Source organism: Equus przewalskii, chromosome 1 (assembly GCF_037783145.1).
Source record: "Equus przewalskii isolate Varuska chromosome 1, EquPr2, whole genome shotgun sequence".
Taxonomy (NCBI): domain Eukaryota; kingdom Metazoa; phylum Chordata; class Mammalia; order Perissodactyla; family Equidae; genus Equus; species Equus przewalskii.
Window position 1 is genome coordinate 14,081,996 of NC_091831.1, and position 15,553 is coordinate 14,097,548.

The window sequence follows — 15,553 nt, forward strand, 5'->3', positions numbered from 1 at the left end:
TTCCTGAAATTCCACCCTCAGAGATGCACTCTTTTTGACAGTACATTTGACAATGTTCCCATTCCTCTATAAGAAAAGAACATTCTTGATGAGGTTAACACCTTATACCTTTATTAGCTCCTGGCCAGAGTGGAGGTGGGGTGTGCAGAAGCTGGGATGAGGGTGGAGAACCAGATGGCAGCCAACCACAAGCGAAGCTTCTCAAGGCTTGACAAGGAAATGAGACAGAACTGACCAATGGGGGGACAGGTGTGAGGAGAGTTGTGCTTGGGAAGGACCCAAAGGCACACGTGAGCCGCTTCCTCCATCTGTGTGTATGTGGTCTTGCACACCTCTTCCTGGTCCCTCCGAGATCCTGCGGGAGCATCCCACAGGGATGACTGCAACTCTGCAGCAGACTGGGACGAGCCCCGATCCGAATCTGAGCTTCTGTCTCTGCCCTAGTCAGGCACACCCGTGTGAAGACCTTGACTTCTGTCCTCTAAAACCTCAGTTGAGTGGTTGTCGTCCTCCTTCTCATCATCATCCCCTTCATCATCGTAGTAGTGGTGGAAGCTAACATACTGAGAGTCGGCCACATTCAAGGTGCTTTTCTAAGCACTTCATATGCATCATGCCATTTGAACCTCCCAGTCGCCTTATGAAGTAAGTGCCACATTCACCCCAAGTCCTGGGCAGAATAGTCCTCGGCCCATAAGAGCTCCAGGAAGCACAGGCATGACTGGCATTCTGTATGAAGCACTTGACTAGGAACAGTCCTTGAAGGAATGATTCATCAACACTCGTTCATTGAGTATCTATTCAAAGTCATTGTGGAGAAGGCTAGGCTGCTGGCTCTGCCTGCCTCACTGCACCTGGCCTGTTCCATCGGGCGTATAAAATGTGGCTGACTCAGTTTACAGGGGATTCAGAGATGCGGATGGGCTGCCCCTCTCCCTGGAGACCTCACCTTGAGGATGAGGAGTGACAGGAAAGTATAAGGAAGAGCAGCACAGGAGAATGCCAAAGACATGTGCCTCTCCCCAACCCCCCTCAGCTCTGAGCAGTGTTCCTGGCCCAAGGAGCACCTGAGGAGGTGGTTAAAGATGCAGACACTTGGCCCCATCCCCAGAGATGCTGATTTGCTGAGTCTGGAGTGGGCTAGGGAATTGCATTTTTACCAAGTTTCCAGGTGCTCCTGATGCTGAGGGTCCATGGACCTCACGCTGTGAAACAAAGACCTAAAGGAGACCAATCAGAGTGGACGGTGGTGTTGGGGGACTTCCCGGAGGAAGGGGGAGGTTTTGAGTGGGTCCTGACCTTTATCACAACTAGGATCATTTATCTCAACTCATCACCTGATTAAAAATTAGGATTGCAGTCTACTGAAATGGGGGCCCCACACGTTCCAGAAATTCTTCAGGACTGGGTCCCTGGTAGGAGAAGCAGAGACAGGACGAAGTCGCGCATCCTGCCTTGGGAGCTAATGCTTGGGAAGATGAAACAAGGCTCAGATTAGCTCTGAGATCCCCAGAGTACGGTTCAGGGCTCTGACCAGCCAGGAGGAGGCTGAGGGGCGCCTCACTCAGCCTGTCGTCCAGCTGCCTGGATGGAAACAGCTGAACTTCAAAGAAGCCTCGGGTTTACCCAAGGGCAGCTGTGGATGTGTGAGTGGGTGGGGGGCCCAGGGGAGCTGAGAAAAGGGCTGGAGAACAGGAAGAGAGTGAGAGAGAGAAATTGATTCAGGGAGGAAATTAACATCCTTTGGTTTGGACTTTATTTATGAAGGGAGGTGGGCACACTTGGAAATGTCTTCCACATTTGTGTTTTAATCAACACTGAATTATAAAGTCACAGTGATGATCCCTTGAATATCCATGCGGAGAAATTGTTTCATGGTAATTCCACCTGAAATCCTTTCCTGCACCCACACTTTAAAGACTGCTACGAAAACCTCCCAGGAGCCAGAAGGCAAAGAACCTGGAGCATCTATGTCACTCCCAGCAAACGCTTTTGTGAATTCTTTTTTCCTTAAGATGCAGTGATTTTAGAGAGTTTGGCTAAGGGATGGAGAAAACCCCAAACAAACAAAAGAAAGCCACTCAGGATTTGAAGGACAGAACAGTTAAGAGCCTGAACCGTGTTCAGTCTTAGGAAGACAACAGAAGACAGAGCCCCCAGCGGTTTCACAATAGGTGAGAAGATGTTATCGAAGGCAACGCTTTCAGTGGCTTAAGTTACAGAAGGGAAAACATGGGCCCAGAGCTTGAAGAAGTTAAAAAAAGAAAACAACAGGGATTGTGCAGAACAAGAGAACAAGCAAAACAAGGGAATGAACTGCCAAAGAAAGTGGAATTTCCATCCCTGGAGCTATTCTGAGCGAGAGGAGGGACCTCTTTATTACAGGTTGTTTGGAGTAATGAACTCGATCCCACCACGATGCCTGGGAATGGACTAAATGACCCAGGCGAAGTTCTTCCAGTCCAAACAACTCCGTAGTTATTGACCCAGGTGGCTAAGGATTTGTCTCAGGGGAGGAAGGTCCGTTTTCAGCTGACTTGAGAGGGCTCAGTTGCCAGCAGTGTTTTGTCATTGACTGGATCATGTTCAAGTCATTTCGTTCAGCAAAAGCTTCAACGAGGAGGCCCACTCAGCAACTGGTGAAGCTTTTGCCGAGGGCCATGAGGGCTCAAACCTTCTGGCCAAATTTAATTCCTGATTGCATCGTGCATGCTTCAGAAAGCTCCCAGAAGTCTCCTGAAGAATTCTGGGGCTCCCAGGAGAAAGGGAGGTAGCGAATACCCTCCGTGTTTTCTCTTGCTAGAAAGTTCCATCAATCGGCCTCTAAGGCTGGTTGATGGAGTTTCTCCCCAAGGACTGTCGAGCAGAGTTTAGCTCCATCCTGTTTTCAATCATCACTTCGAAGTGAGTTTGAAACTCCTCTGGTCTCCTGGTCTGCATTTTTGCCAGGTTTTCTCAGCCCAAGTGGCTTGCCATGAGGGTGTCTCACCCTCAAAAAAGTCAAAAGAAACTCCCAACTAGTTTTAACTCTCCACTTCTCCCTTCATCTTCCACCCCGAGGGAGACCATTTTAAAAGGAGTTTTAGGAACCTGGTTTCAACATTTTACTCCTTATACATTAAATATTTTGTAGCAATAGATTAATAAAAGAGAAGTATAAGCCCTGATTTTTACAGCCTTCACCAGCATGAGGGGGGAAACGACCCCACGCTCATGAATAAATCACACATCCTGGGCTCTTGCCCCCACCTTCATAATACATAGTAAGTGGGGCCCCGCCAAGCAGAGCTCCCTCTGGTAGTCCAGAGAAGGTTCTTGAATGAGCTCTCACCAACAGTCACAGCTAGTCCACTCGGCTTCCCTCCCCGAGAAGCAATAGAGAAGGAGCAATTTACCACCAGCCCTGCTGCCAGAACCCATGGTGACAAAATGGATTCCCTGATAAAAGCATTGGTTCCGGATGGTTCCAACGTGGCAAGGCCGGGTGCCTTGCAGTGCTGCATTCCTCATAATCCTCTGCATTCTGAAGACACAGGGTCAAATCCTGCTGAAATGTGGGGAGAGCCCTCTTCTCTACCCCCTACCCTAGGCCCTGTCTCTATATCTCTGTAAATAAGACTCAAGACACCAGTCATTCAGCTTGGCCAAAGCATTAATACCTGGGACAGATAGAATCTTGCCTGTTGTCCTCCCCCACCCAGGAGGAAGAGCAAAATTCCCTACTGTGTTGGGCTCCCAGGCCGCCCCCCACCCCCCCCCCCGTCACATGTGGTTCTAGCGGGCATTTTCCAACTGCAGAAATCATCACAGTTTTTCCTAAGTTATACCCTTCAACACAGTAATTTCTTCTGAGTCACTTTTTCTAGAGAAATAATTCTGAGCCGAGAAAAGCTGTTGTGCTCAAAGATGTTTATTGAAGCATCATTTAGAAGAGTGAGAAATCAGAAATGACCAAAATGTTCAACCACTGAAAAATGGTTGGGTACATTATGGACTGTCCCCCTCAAAGGAATACTGCACGGCCATTAATCTTATGGTTACAGAGGCTTTGTAGTAACAAGGAAGACGCTTGTCACATAAAATTAAGTGAAAAAGACCATGAGAATACAGAATTTTATATTTGAATGATTATAATGGTATAAAATAAAATAGAAAATGTGCATAAAAGGTCAGGAAGGATATATAAATAAGCATTACTAATATTTGTCTTTAGGTAATAGAATACAGAGTGGTTTAAAAAATCTATTTCTCTCTACTTTTCTGAACACATCGTTTCACCAAATGAGAGTAGCTCTTAAGTAATGAAAAAATAACATTAAAAAATAAGAAAAGAAAAAACCACTCGATTCCCATCTCCACGCAGGTGAAAATGTAGCCTGTATCCTCTGGTAGAGGACACAGAAGTTCAGCATCCCCATTGGCACTCTGGCGGCTAATGTTCCCTCCTAAGTAAGCCTGGCAGGGCCTAAGTGCCACACCGGAAGATCTGTGTTCAGCTCTGCCCCTCCTCTGCTATACTCAGCTTAGGAACCTGGGGCTGGGACACTGCAAACCCCATTACTGCTTTGCCAGCTGCTCCTTGGGAGGTTCTGCCAATAGGGGGAGCTAGAGGGACCTGGAGGAGGAAGGAGAGACTTGCTCCTTCCTCTTGGCTTCCTGTTTCTGTGCCCGTCCCCAAACCTTGCCGCTTCCCCTGGGCAGGTGCAGTTCCTTTCTGAGACGGTGGCTGAATCCAGTTTGCAATCATCCCAACACTTGCAGAACCAGCCTCATGGTGCCCCTTTGAGACATCTTCTGGCCCGCGCTTCCTCCTCGGAGGTCTGGATGCCACCCACCGGTCCCTTTTCTAAGCTTCTACATTTTAATAATCCAATGTCTTCCCTTTGTTCCTCCGGCCGCAGAGGTGGTTGTGGCTTTCTGCACCAGCTCCCTCTGTGATGCCTGAAAGTTGTCTTTTTTAAGCCTTTCAGTTACTGCTTTAACATTTTAATCTTATTAACAATTCTTTACATTAAATTACCTCCCTTCGAATAGCTCAGGAGTCTTCTGTGTTCTGACTGGACATTGATGGATACACATTTGAAAGGGAAAGTCACTCGGGTGGGGTTGCAAATCCCCAACAGCAAATACCACTGAATGTCCCCCTTCTCACAGCAAAAATGGACTTCAGCTGAGAGTTCCTCCATTTCTCACCCTCCAAAAGTACAAATAAACCCACTCCTGTTTTGCAATAATTAAAGTCATCTCTCCTGTGTAAGACTGAATCCTACCTGTGTGTTTTCGAGTCCATCTCCTGCTGTCCTCTTAGGAAACCTATACTATTGATTAGTTATCCACTTCCTCTCATATAGCCAACATTTTCTCAAACAGATCCTTCCTATTGGCTTTTACATCTGCTCAGACCTCACAAATTAAAAGAATCTGTCCTTGATTCCGGATCTCTACCAGCGACCACCCTCTCTCTTTCTCATTCTTTCAATAACGAAACTTCCTGAAGAGTTTTGTAATCCACTCTTCATTTCCTCCATTTCTACTCATTCTCCAGTTTCCTCCAGTCCAGTTTCTGGTCCCACCAGCCTGCTTTGTTAAAGTCACCATGGGCGTAATATTTATAATCAAACGGACATTTTGTTTTCTGTCCTCGTTTTATAGGATTACCCAGCAGTACTTAATACCGTCTACACCTTCTCTTTGTTGAAAATAGATGCAGAGGCAGATATAATCCTGCCCATTGTTCCTTTGTCTTCTGGGAGGCCACACTTTCCTAGTTTTCTTCCTGTCTCTCCACCTACTTTTCTCACCGCAGAGTCCCCCTTCTCTCTCAGAATGTCAAATATCAACGTTGAATAAGGCTCAGCCTTAGGCCCCCTCTGTGCTCACTCTACCTGAGCCTCTTATCCACGCCAATCAGCACAACAGGTGAAGTATTTGCTCACTCACGTCTTTAGCTCAGGAGTTCCCTCTGAACTCCAAGGCCATATGTACCACTGCCCTTTGACCTCTGCACTTGAGTATCTTACAGGTACCTCAAACTCAACAGGTACAAGATGGAGACTATGATCTTTCCCCGAAAGCTGGTTGTCTTCCAAGTTCGCCTATCTTAGCCAAAAGAACAATCTTCAATCTTGTGGCACAAACCAAAAGCCCGGGCGCCACTTCCCGTGCTTCTCTGTCTTCATTTCCGATATGTTAATGGAAATTGTCCATTTTACTTCATAAATATCTCTTGAAAACCTCTCCATGTTTTGCCGTACTACCATATTCTCTATCTACTGCAAATGGCTTCCTGATTTCCCCTTTTCCACTTTTCCCTCTCCCAGGGCATCTCTGTGCTGCAGCCAGAGTGAGCATCTAACCATAAAAATCTGAGCATGTCACTCCTCCACTTAAAACATGTTAGTGGCTTCATCTTGATCTTACAAAAGGCTGAAGTCCCTCCCAAGACCTCCAAGGGCCAGGCCCACCTGCCAGCCTCACCTAACACTCTTCTCCTTCCCATTCTCTGCTCTCCAGCCCCCCAGCCTTCTCCTGCTCCCTCCTGTCCCAGGGCCTTTGTACATGCCAGACTCATCATCTGGAGTGTCTCTTCATTCTTCGCACCTCAGGGCAATGGCCATTTCTGAGGGAAGCCTTCTCTGATTGCCCTCCCACTGCCCCAGGCTTGGTAAGAGCCCCTTTGCATAGCACAGTGTACCTCTCCTTGGAGGCACTTCCACAGCTGTGGGCTTACATTTACTCATGTGGTTGACTGGCTGGTGTTGTCTCCCCACTAGTTGCATGTTCCAGGAGATCAGGAAACAGATCTGCCTTGCTATGCCCTCAAATTCTCAGGTTCTGGCACAGGATCTGGCTCTTCTTCACGATAGATGAGTACTTGTTGGATGAATGAGTGAGTTCAAACTGGGGATTGTTGATCTCAAGGTGTTGCTCTCTCAATGCCTTTATGCCATGGGATTTTTCCATGTATATGAATGGAAAATTTTGCCTGAATGTTAAGAGATTCTGTTTTGAGCTGAAAGACAACAGATTAAACCACTGCAGTTTGAAAAGGAAAATCTGTGATAGAAGTTAATATTTTAAAATATTTAAATATTTATATTAAATAATATTAATTTAATATTAATTAATAAAATATTAAATATTTAAATTTAATATTTAAAACCCAAAGAAACTTCTCTTAGTCATCTTTATTAGAAATATATTTTCAGACAAGAAGAAGGCAGATATGTGTTTCATTTACTTTATAAAGTAGAAAAATTAGGCATGTTAAAGTAATGGAAGTGAAACCTTTGATGAGAAACAAAACTTAGGTAAAATTTACTGCCTGAATCTAGGAGAGATGACTAGCTAAAAAGATTTGGAAGAGAATATTTATTTTTTAAGATAAACTTTTTGTTTTGGCACAAATTTAAATTTACAGAAAAGTTAAAAGATAATAGAGAGCGATCCCATATCCCCTTCACAAAGTCACCCCCGTTGCTGAACATCTTATGTTACCAGGTACGTTTGTCAAAACTAACCAACATCATATATTGCTATTAGCTAAACTCCAGAATTTATCTGGATGTCATGAATTTTCCCACTAGTATCCTTTTTCTCTTCCAGGATCCAGTCCAGGAGACCACGTTGCATTTAGGAAGTGTCCCTTTTTAAGGAAGGACAGAAGAGTCCCCAGACCCACTACTGAGGAGGTGAAGAGAAGCTGAACTCCGTGGCTGATATGAACTGGGAACAATTTCTGTTAGTAAACAATGAGAGCAAAAGTATTGACTTTTTATGAGTATTTCTTGAGCACCTATCATATGTTATTTTATTTAGGCACATTTTATATAATTACATAATATATCTTATAGCAATAGCCATGTGTTGAGCAGTTATATACATTAGCTTATTTAATCTTCACAAAATCCTATGAGGTGGGTAGAATTGTCATTTCTGTTTCAGAGATAAAGGAACTAAGCCTCAGGGAGTTGAGCTTGCTCAAGAGTATACAACTAGCGTAGGGCAGAGACTAGTCTCAAACTCCAGTCAGCCTGACTCCAAAGTTCAGCAAAGTTGAATCACCATGAGGAAACTCGAGTTAATGCTTACTACCTGCATATAACAATGCTGAAGTTATCTATTGCTGTGTAACAGACCACTCCAGAATTAGTGACTTAAACAACAACCATCTTACTAGGCTCAGGATTTTGTGGGTCAGGAATTCACATAGGGCACAGTAGAGGTGGCTTCTGTCTGCTCAGAATGACTCACATGGCTAACGGGGACTGGCCTGGCTCACTGGGGATCATATGCCAGGGACCCTAGTTCTGACTCTCTGGGTGGGTTCCTTAGCTCTTCTCCATATCACAACTGTTGCCCTGGAGTGTCCAGAATGGCTTTTTTCACTCACATGTCTGGCATTGGGCTGGAGAGCTGGAAAAGTCAGGGCTAGGTAGGCATCTCACTTTCTCCGTGCAGCCTCTCCACACAGCTAGCTTGCACTGCCTTAGATGTGGTGGTCTCAGGGAAGTCAGTCTTATATGTAGAAGCTGGCTCCCTTCAGGATGAACATCGCAAGAAACAAGAGGTAAAAAATCGACAGTTTCTGGACAGGCCTGGGCTGGGAAATGGCACAATATCACTTCTTTACTGGTTAAAGCAGTCACAGAGTCCATCTAGATTCAAGGCAAGGGGAGACAGACCTCACTTCGGGATGGGGGGAGCGTTAAAAAAAGTGGCCACTTCAGTTCATCACAATCAGATCCAAGAGAATTACTCTCTCTCAGTGTTTTGGAATAATATATACTTTTAACCCTAGATTTTATTTCTATTTAGGTTAACTACCGCTTATAAATTTAATGTTATCACTGTATTGTATGAACCTTCAGGTTCTCACAGTGATAACTATACATTAAAAACTCAGAAATGTCTATAATGATCATCACAGACCATTGAGGTAGGAGGTGAGGTAACTAGAGCAGAAGGAGTAGCAATATTCTGTCATTTATGAGCTCTGATAGCTAGAATATAATGACTCCCAGTAAAGCAGTGGACAGCTGAAGAAGCACTGAAATGGGGTGTTGTTATGAGTGTTTCTGTGTCCTCTGTTTTCATGATTTCCTCTGTCATGCTTGCCTTTTACTTTTTTTAACTGCTGAGTTTTTAAAAATTAGTTTCGTTTTATTCCTCAAAATATCATTGTTCTGTCTTACAGCCTTATAAGCTCTTTTCTGGATTTTTAAAAATTAAACTTTTTATTTTGAGATAATTGTAGATTCAAATGGAGTTACAAAAAATAACACAGATCTCTTGTGCCCTTAACCCAGCTTCTTCCAGTGACATCTTGTAAAACTATAGTACAGTATCACACACAATATTGACATCGATGAAATCAAGATACAGAACATTTTTATCACCACAAGGAGCCCTCGTGTTGTCCTTTTATGGCCACATCCATTTGCCTGTTGTCCCAATTCCTCCTTAACCTATGGCAAACACTAAGCTGTTCTCCGTTTCTGTAATTTTGTCATTCAAGGATGTAACATAAATGGAAAGATGTATGTATGTGACCTTTTTGGACTGGCTTTTTCCACTCAGCATAATTCTCTGGGGATTCATTCAGACAGTTATGTACATTGAGTTCCTTTCTTTTTCTTGCTGAAGAGTATTCCATGGTATGGACGGACCACAGTTTAACAATTCACCTGTAGAGGAACATCTGGGTTGTTTCCAGCTTTTGGCTATCACAAATAAGCTGCTATAAACCTTCACTTACAGGTTTTGCGTGAACATGAGTTCTCCTTTCTCTGGGAGAAATTCCCGAGAGTGCAACTGTGGATTGTATGGTAGTTGCGTGTTTAGCTTTTTAAGAAATTACCTAATGATTTTTCAGAGTGGCTATACTATTTTCCATTCTCATTAGCAAAGTATGAGTGGCCCAGTTTCTCCACATCAGCTTCAGCATTTGGTGTTGTCACTGTTTTAACTTGAGCCATTTCTGATAGGTGTGTAGTGATAGCTCCTGCTTTTAATTTGCATTTCCCTAATGGTTAACGATGTTGAACATCCTTTCATGTACTTATTTGCCATCTGTATACTCTCTTCAATGAGATGTCTGTTCATGCCTTTTGCTCATTTTCTAATTGGATTACTTGCTTTCCCATTGTTGGGTTTTGAGAGTTCTTTATATATACCAGTCCTTTGCCAGATATGTGGTTTGCAAATATTTTCTCCCATTCTGTAGCTTATCTCTTCATCCTCTTAATGGGGTCTTTTACAAAGCAAAAGTTTTTAAATTTTTATGAAGTATGATTTATCAAGTTTTCCTTTTTGGTATGTGATTTTGGTGTAAAGGCTAATAACCCTTTGCCTAGCCCTAGATTCTGAAGATTTTTTCTATTTTTTTCTAAAAGTTTTAGTTTTACCTTTTACAGTTAAGCTAGTGATTTATTTTGAGGTAACTTTTGGATGAAGTGTGAAACTTATGTCAAGGTTATATTTCCCCATGGATACACAATTTCTCCAGCACTATTTGTTGGAAAGGCTGTCTTTCATCCATTGGATTGCTTTTGCACTTATCATTTGGGTACATTTGTATGGGTCTACTTCTGGGTTCTTTTTTCTGTTCCATTGGTCAGTGAGTCTATTCCTCTGCCAGAGCCACACAATCTTGATTACTATAGCTCTCTACTAAATCTTGAAATCAGGTAGACTAATTCTTCCTACTTAGTTTTTCTTTTTCCAACTTGTTTCAGCTATTATAGTTCCTTTGTCTTTCCATAAAAATTTTAGAATAATCTTGCCTATATCTACAAAAAATCTTGCTGAGAATTTGATGTGAATTATATCAAACCTGTCCATAAATTTGACAGAATTTGTATCTTTACTATTGTGAGTCTTCTAACTCGTGAATAAAGTATGTCTTTTCATTTATTTCGATCTTTTTTAGTTTCTTTCATCAGTGTTGTATAGTTTTCAGTTGATAAGTCCTGGACATATTTTTTTAGATTTACACTGAAGTATTTTATGTTTTGAAATGGTAACAAATAAGTGGTATTGTATTTTTACTTTTGGTGCTGTGTTCATTGCTAGTACATAGAAATACAATTGATTTTTGCATATTTATCTTGTACCCTGTAACTTTGCTGAACTCACTTATTAGCTCTAGGAGTTGTGGATTTTTTGTAGATTTTTTGCAATTTTCTATGTAGACAATTATGTTGTCTGTAAATAAGGGCAGCCTGTCTGTGTGCCTTTTATTTCCTTGCCTTGCCTTCTTACACTGGCTAGAAATTCCAGCACTGCGTTGAATAACAGCAGTGAGAGTGGACACTCTTGCTTTGTTTCTGATCTTGGGAGAAAGCATTCAGTTTTTCACTGTTAATACAACATTTGCTGTAGAGTTTTCGTAGATGATCTTTATCAAATTGAGAAAGTTCCTTTTATTCCTATTTTTTATGAGAGTTGGTTTTTTATTATGAATGGGTGTTGAATTTTGTTAAATGCTTTTTCTGTATCAATTGATAGTATCAACTGTAGAATTCTCTAAGGATGCAGATTTCTTTAGGAGGAGTTCTTAAGTTATAAATTCAATTTTCTTGATAGTTACAGGGCTATTCAAATTATCTATTTCATTTTGGGTGAGTTGTGGAAGTTTTTTTTTTTCCAAGTACTTAGGTCATGTTTTTAAATCCACTCTGCTAATCTCTGGCTTTTCATTGATATATTTAGACCATTTACATTTAAAATTATTATTGATATGTTAGGTCTAAAGTCTGCCTTTTTTTTCCTGCTTGTTCTCTCCATTTTTTATTTTTCTGTTTTCTTTTTCCTGACTTTTTGTGACTCACTTAAACATTTTTTAGAATTCAACTTTGGTTTATCTATGGTGTTTTGAATGTATCTCTTTCTTAATTTATCAGTCGACTGGTGTCATCATTTTACCAGTTCAAGTGAAGTGAAGAAAAATTATCTCCTTTGTGTCCATTTAGCCTTCCTCATATAATAAGATTGTTACATATTTTCTTTAATACCTTCAGAATTATGTCAGATGGTGTTATAATTTTTGCTTTAACCATCAAACATAACTTAAAAGACTCAAGAGGAGAAAGAAAGTCTGTTGTATTTATGCATATTTTTGCTTGCCATATTCTTTTCTTCTTCCTGATGTTCCAAGATTGCTTCTTTTATCATTTCCTTTCTATTCAGAGAACTTCTCTGAATAGAACTTCTGTTTGCCATTGTTTTGGGATAGGTCTGCTGGCAACAAACTCTCTTAGTTTTTCTTCATCTGAAAGTGTCTTGATTTACCCTTCATTCCTGAAGGATGTCTTTCCTGGATATAGGATTCTGGGTTGGCAGTTCTTTCAGCACTTGAACAATGTTACACCACTTCCTTCTGGCCTCCATGGTTTCTGACGAGAAATCCCCTGTCATTAGAGTTGTTTTTCTCCTATAGGTAAGGTGTCATTTCTCTCTCACTTATTTTTTCTTTGTTTTTAGTTTTCAGAAGTTTGACTATGATGTGTCTTGATGTGTATATTTTTGGGCGTATCCTGTTTGGGTTTCACTCAGTTTCTTGAATTTGAAAATTTACGTGTTTTGCCAAATTCAGGATGTTTTCAGCCATTCTCTCTTCCAGTTCTTTTTCAATCTCACTCTCTTTTTCCTGTTCTTCTGGGATTCCAATGGCACAAATATTAGATCTTCTATTAAAGTCTCTTCTCATTTATTTTCAGCCTAATTTTTCTCTATTGTTCTGATTAGGTAACTACTATTGTGCTATCTTCAAGTTCAATGATTCTTTCCTCTGTTCCCTTCACTCTGCTGTTGAACCCCTATCCGTGGAGTTTTAAAAATTATTGTATTATTTAGTTATAAAACTTTTGTTTGGTTCTTCTTTATGTCTGCTATGGCTTTGTGGCAATTCTCTCTGTTTTCCTTTATTTCAAGTTGTTCATTATTGCTCATCAAATATTTTTATGATGGCTCCTTTATAATCCTAGTCAGATAATTCTAATAGCTCTTTCAGCTCAGTGTTGGCGTTTATCAATTGTCTTTTTTTCATTCAGTTTGATATCATCCCACATCTTTGTATGATGAATGATTTTGATTAAAATCTGAACATTTTGGGTATAATGTTAAGAGACTGTATCTTCTCTTAGTCTTTTGTTTTAGTTGGCTTTTTTGACACTGCTTTGGCAGAAGAAGGTTGGGGAGGGTGCTCCTTCATTATGGCCAGGTAAGAGTGGAAGTCCAGTTCCTTTTCAGCCTCTGTTGACACCTATCTGGGAGGGGGCTTCTTCTAAGTGCTGGGTGGGTGTACGATCTCTGGCTCTTCACTAGGCCTCCACTGACACCCCAGGATGGAGTAGCCTTCTTAACGCCAGAAGGCTGTGAAATTCCTGACTCTTTATATTCCCTGTGACACCACCTCAGTGGAGTAGGGGAGTTGGGGGCACCTTGTTGGGTGGGGTTGAAGTTTAGGCTTCCCACGTGGTCTGCACTGATACTGCAGGGGCGTGGGGGCAGTGTTGGGAGTGGGAGTTCCTCATCCCCTGTAAAAAAGGAAAGTCCCAGCTACATGGCCATCTCTAACACGACCCCAACAGGGGTAGGGGTGGAGTATGGGGCACCTCCTTACAGCCTAATAAGGATGGATGTCTAGGCTCCCACTTGGCCTTTGCTGTCGTGGGTGGGGCTAGGGTCACCGTGTTTTCTTTAATGTTTATCTGCAGCAGAGCAGTTGTTTTCTGAAAGTTCTTTTTTGCAAGGCTGCCATTTCCTTGTCCCTTGGCCAGAGACATCAGGGTTTTACTGGGGCTTTCTGGTCTGCATCTGTTGGCATTTTCAGGTTGCCAGCTTCTCCAGCACCTTGTCTGGGCTGTGTGAGACAACAAGAAAGTTCAGGGAACTCATCACTGTGTTATTCTTCAGCTCCCATGGTGCCCAGCCCATTCTGCCTTCTTTCCTCTGCCTTTCAGAGTCATCTTATCTTGTTTGATATATAATGTCCACAGGTTTTAGTTGTATTTGAGGGAGAGGTAGGGAAAAGTAGGTGGACTTCATCTTCCCAAAAGATGAAGTTCTTACTTTATTTTTAAAGAATATAAAGATTTTTGTTTAAAAAAATAATAATTTGGAGATTATAGGTTTCACAGTAGGAAAACAAAGACAGTAAATATAAAGCAAACTTAGATGTGAAACCTAGAAATAAGTACTCAACACGTTCTTTTAAGGAATCTGCCATCATTAAGACTGTCCAAAACCCTTTCTGAATGAAAACGATGCTCTCTTGTATTTAGAGTTCTTGATACTTTCTTAAGTACTGTCTTATCTTTTATCATATTTGAACCTGCTGGGAGCCCTGCAAAGGGGGGTAAGGCAAATATTTTTATCCCAGTTTTACAGAAAAGGAAGTGGTACTATAAAAATCAGAACAAAACACAAGATCCCCTGAAGATTTATACTAAACAATCGACGTATTTGTTTCCCTACTGTGAAATAAATAATTCTCTTTTATAGAAAATCATGAAGACTAATCTTTTCAGAAGGCTTTCTTCTCTATCATCTAAAAAGAGAATATTTGACCTGCTCTCATACTTCCAGGCTCCAATGAGAAGACTTGTTTGGAATCAATGAGAGGTAGGGAATTTACTACTTCTCCACCCCTTTCAAAAATTCCTCACCATAACTCCTCCAACTCATGAATCATCTTTTGAAAGTCTTGAGTTATATTCTGAATCCTCATCTGGACCCAAGCTGGACAAATTGCGTCTTCTCTGAATTTCAGATTCCTTCTGTGCAATGGAGGCCAAACTCCGCAGAGTTTCCTCTACCTGCCTTTGTATGTGAAGACCTCTGAAACACGGGAAACATTTTGAGGAACACATAATGACGAGATGAGATGGTACCCATTCTGACCCCAAATTACAGACAAAGTACACTGTAGCTGAATTTTTCTTGGGCTCCAAAGAATCTCACATGACAGGGAAATTCCTTGGATCTGAGTCTTTACCGTCTGCCTACGTAGTTCTGCAAGAGGCTGGGAGCAGAGAGAAAGTGGTCGTGGGGCTTTCTCTTGGAGATATAGCATGGAGAATTTCTCTGCTTAGTTTGGTTGCTGTGTGCAGATTTAAGAGATTCAAATATAGAATCTATTGAAGACGAGAGGAAAATAAAACAGTACATTAAAATATGAGAGATCTTTTATAAAATCATGATACGAAAGAAGGTGTTGGAGAGTAAGGAATTGATAACTGGCAGAGGGTTTAGCGAGGGACTCAGTAATGGCTTGCCAATAGATTCAGGGCCTTACAATGTGGAGAAACCATTTCCCCGAGTAAGCCATGGTCTGGCTCTCCTGTTTATTGTCGGGAATTATCTGTTGCCCATTACCTCTGTCTAGGAAAATTGCTGGGGGCAAGAAGATTCAGCCTCTATCCTCAGAGAGCTTCTAATCCAGCTAAGGCCAGATCTAGAGACAAGAAGATAAGGAGGTGCTAAGTGAACGGTGAAGACATGTCACTGCTTCTGTTATTTCTGGACCAGGCTGGCCGCAGGAAGTAGGTCT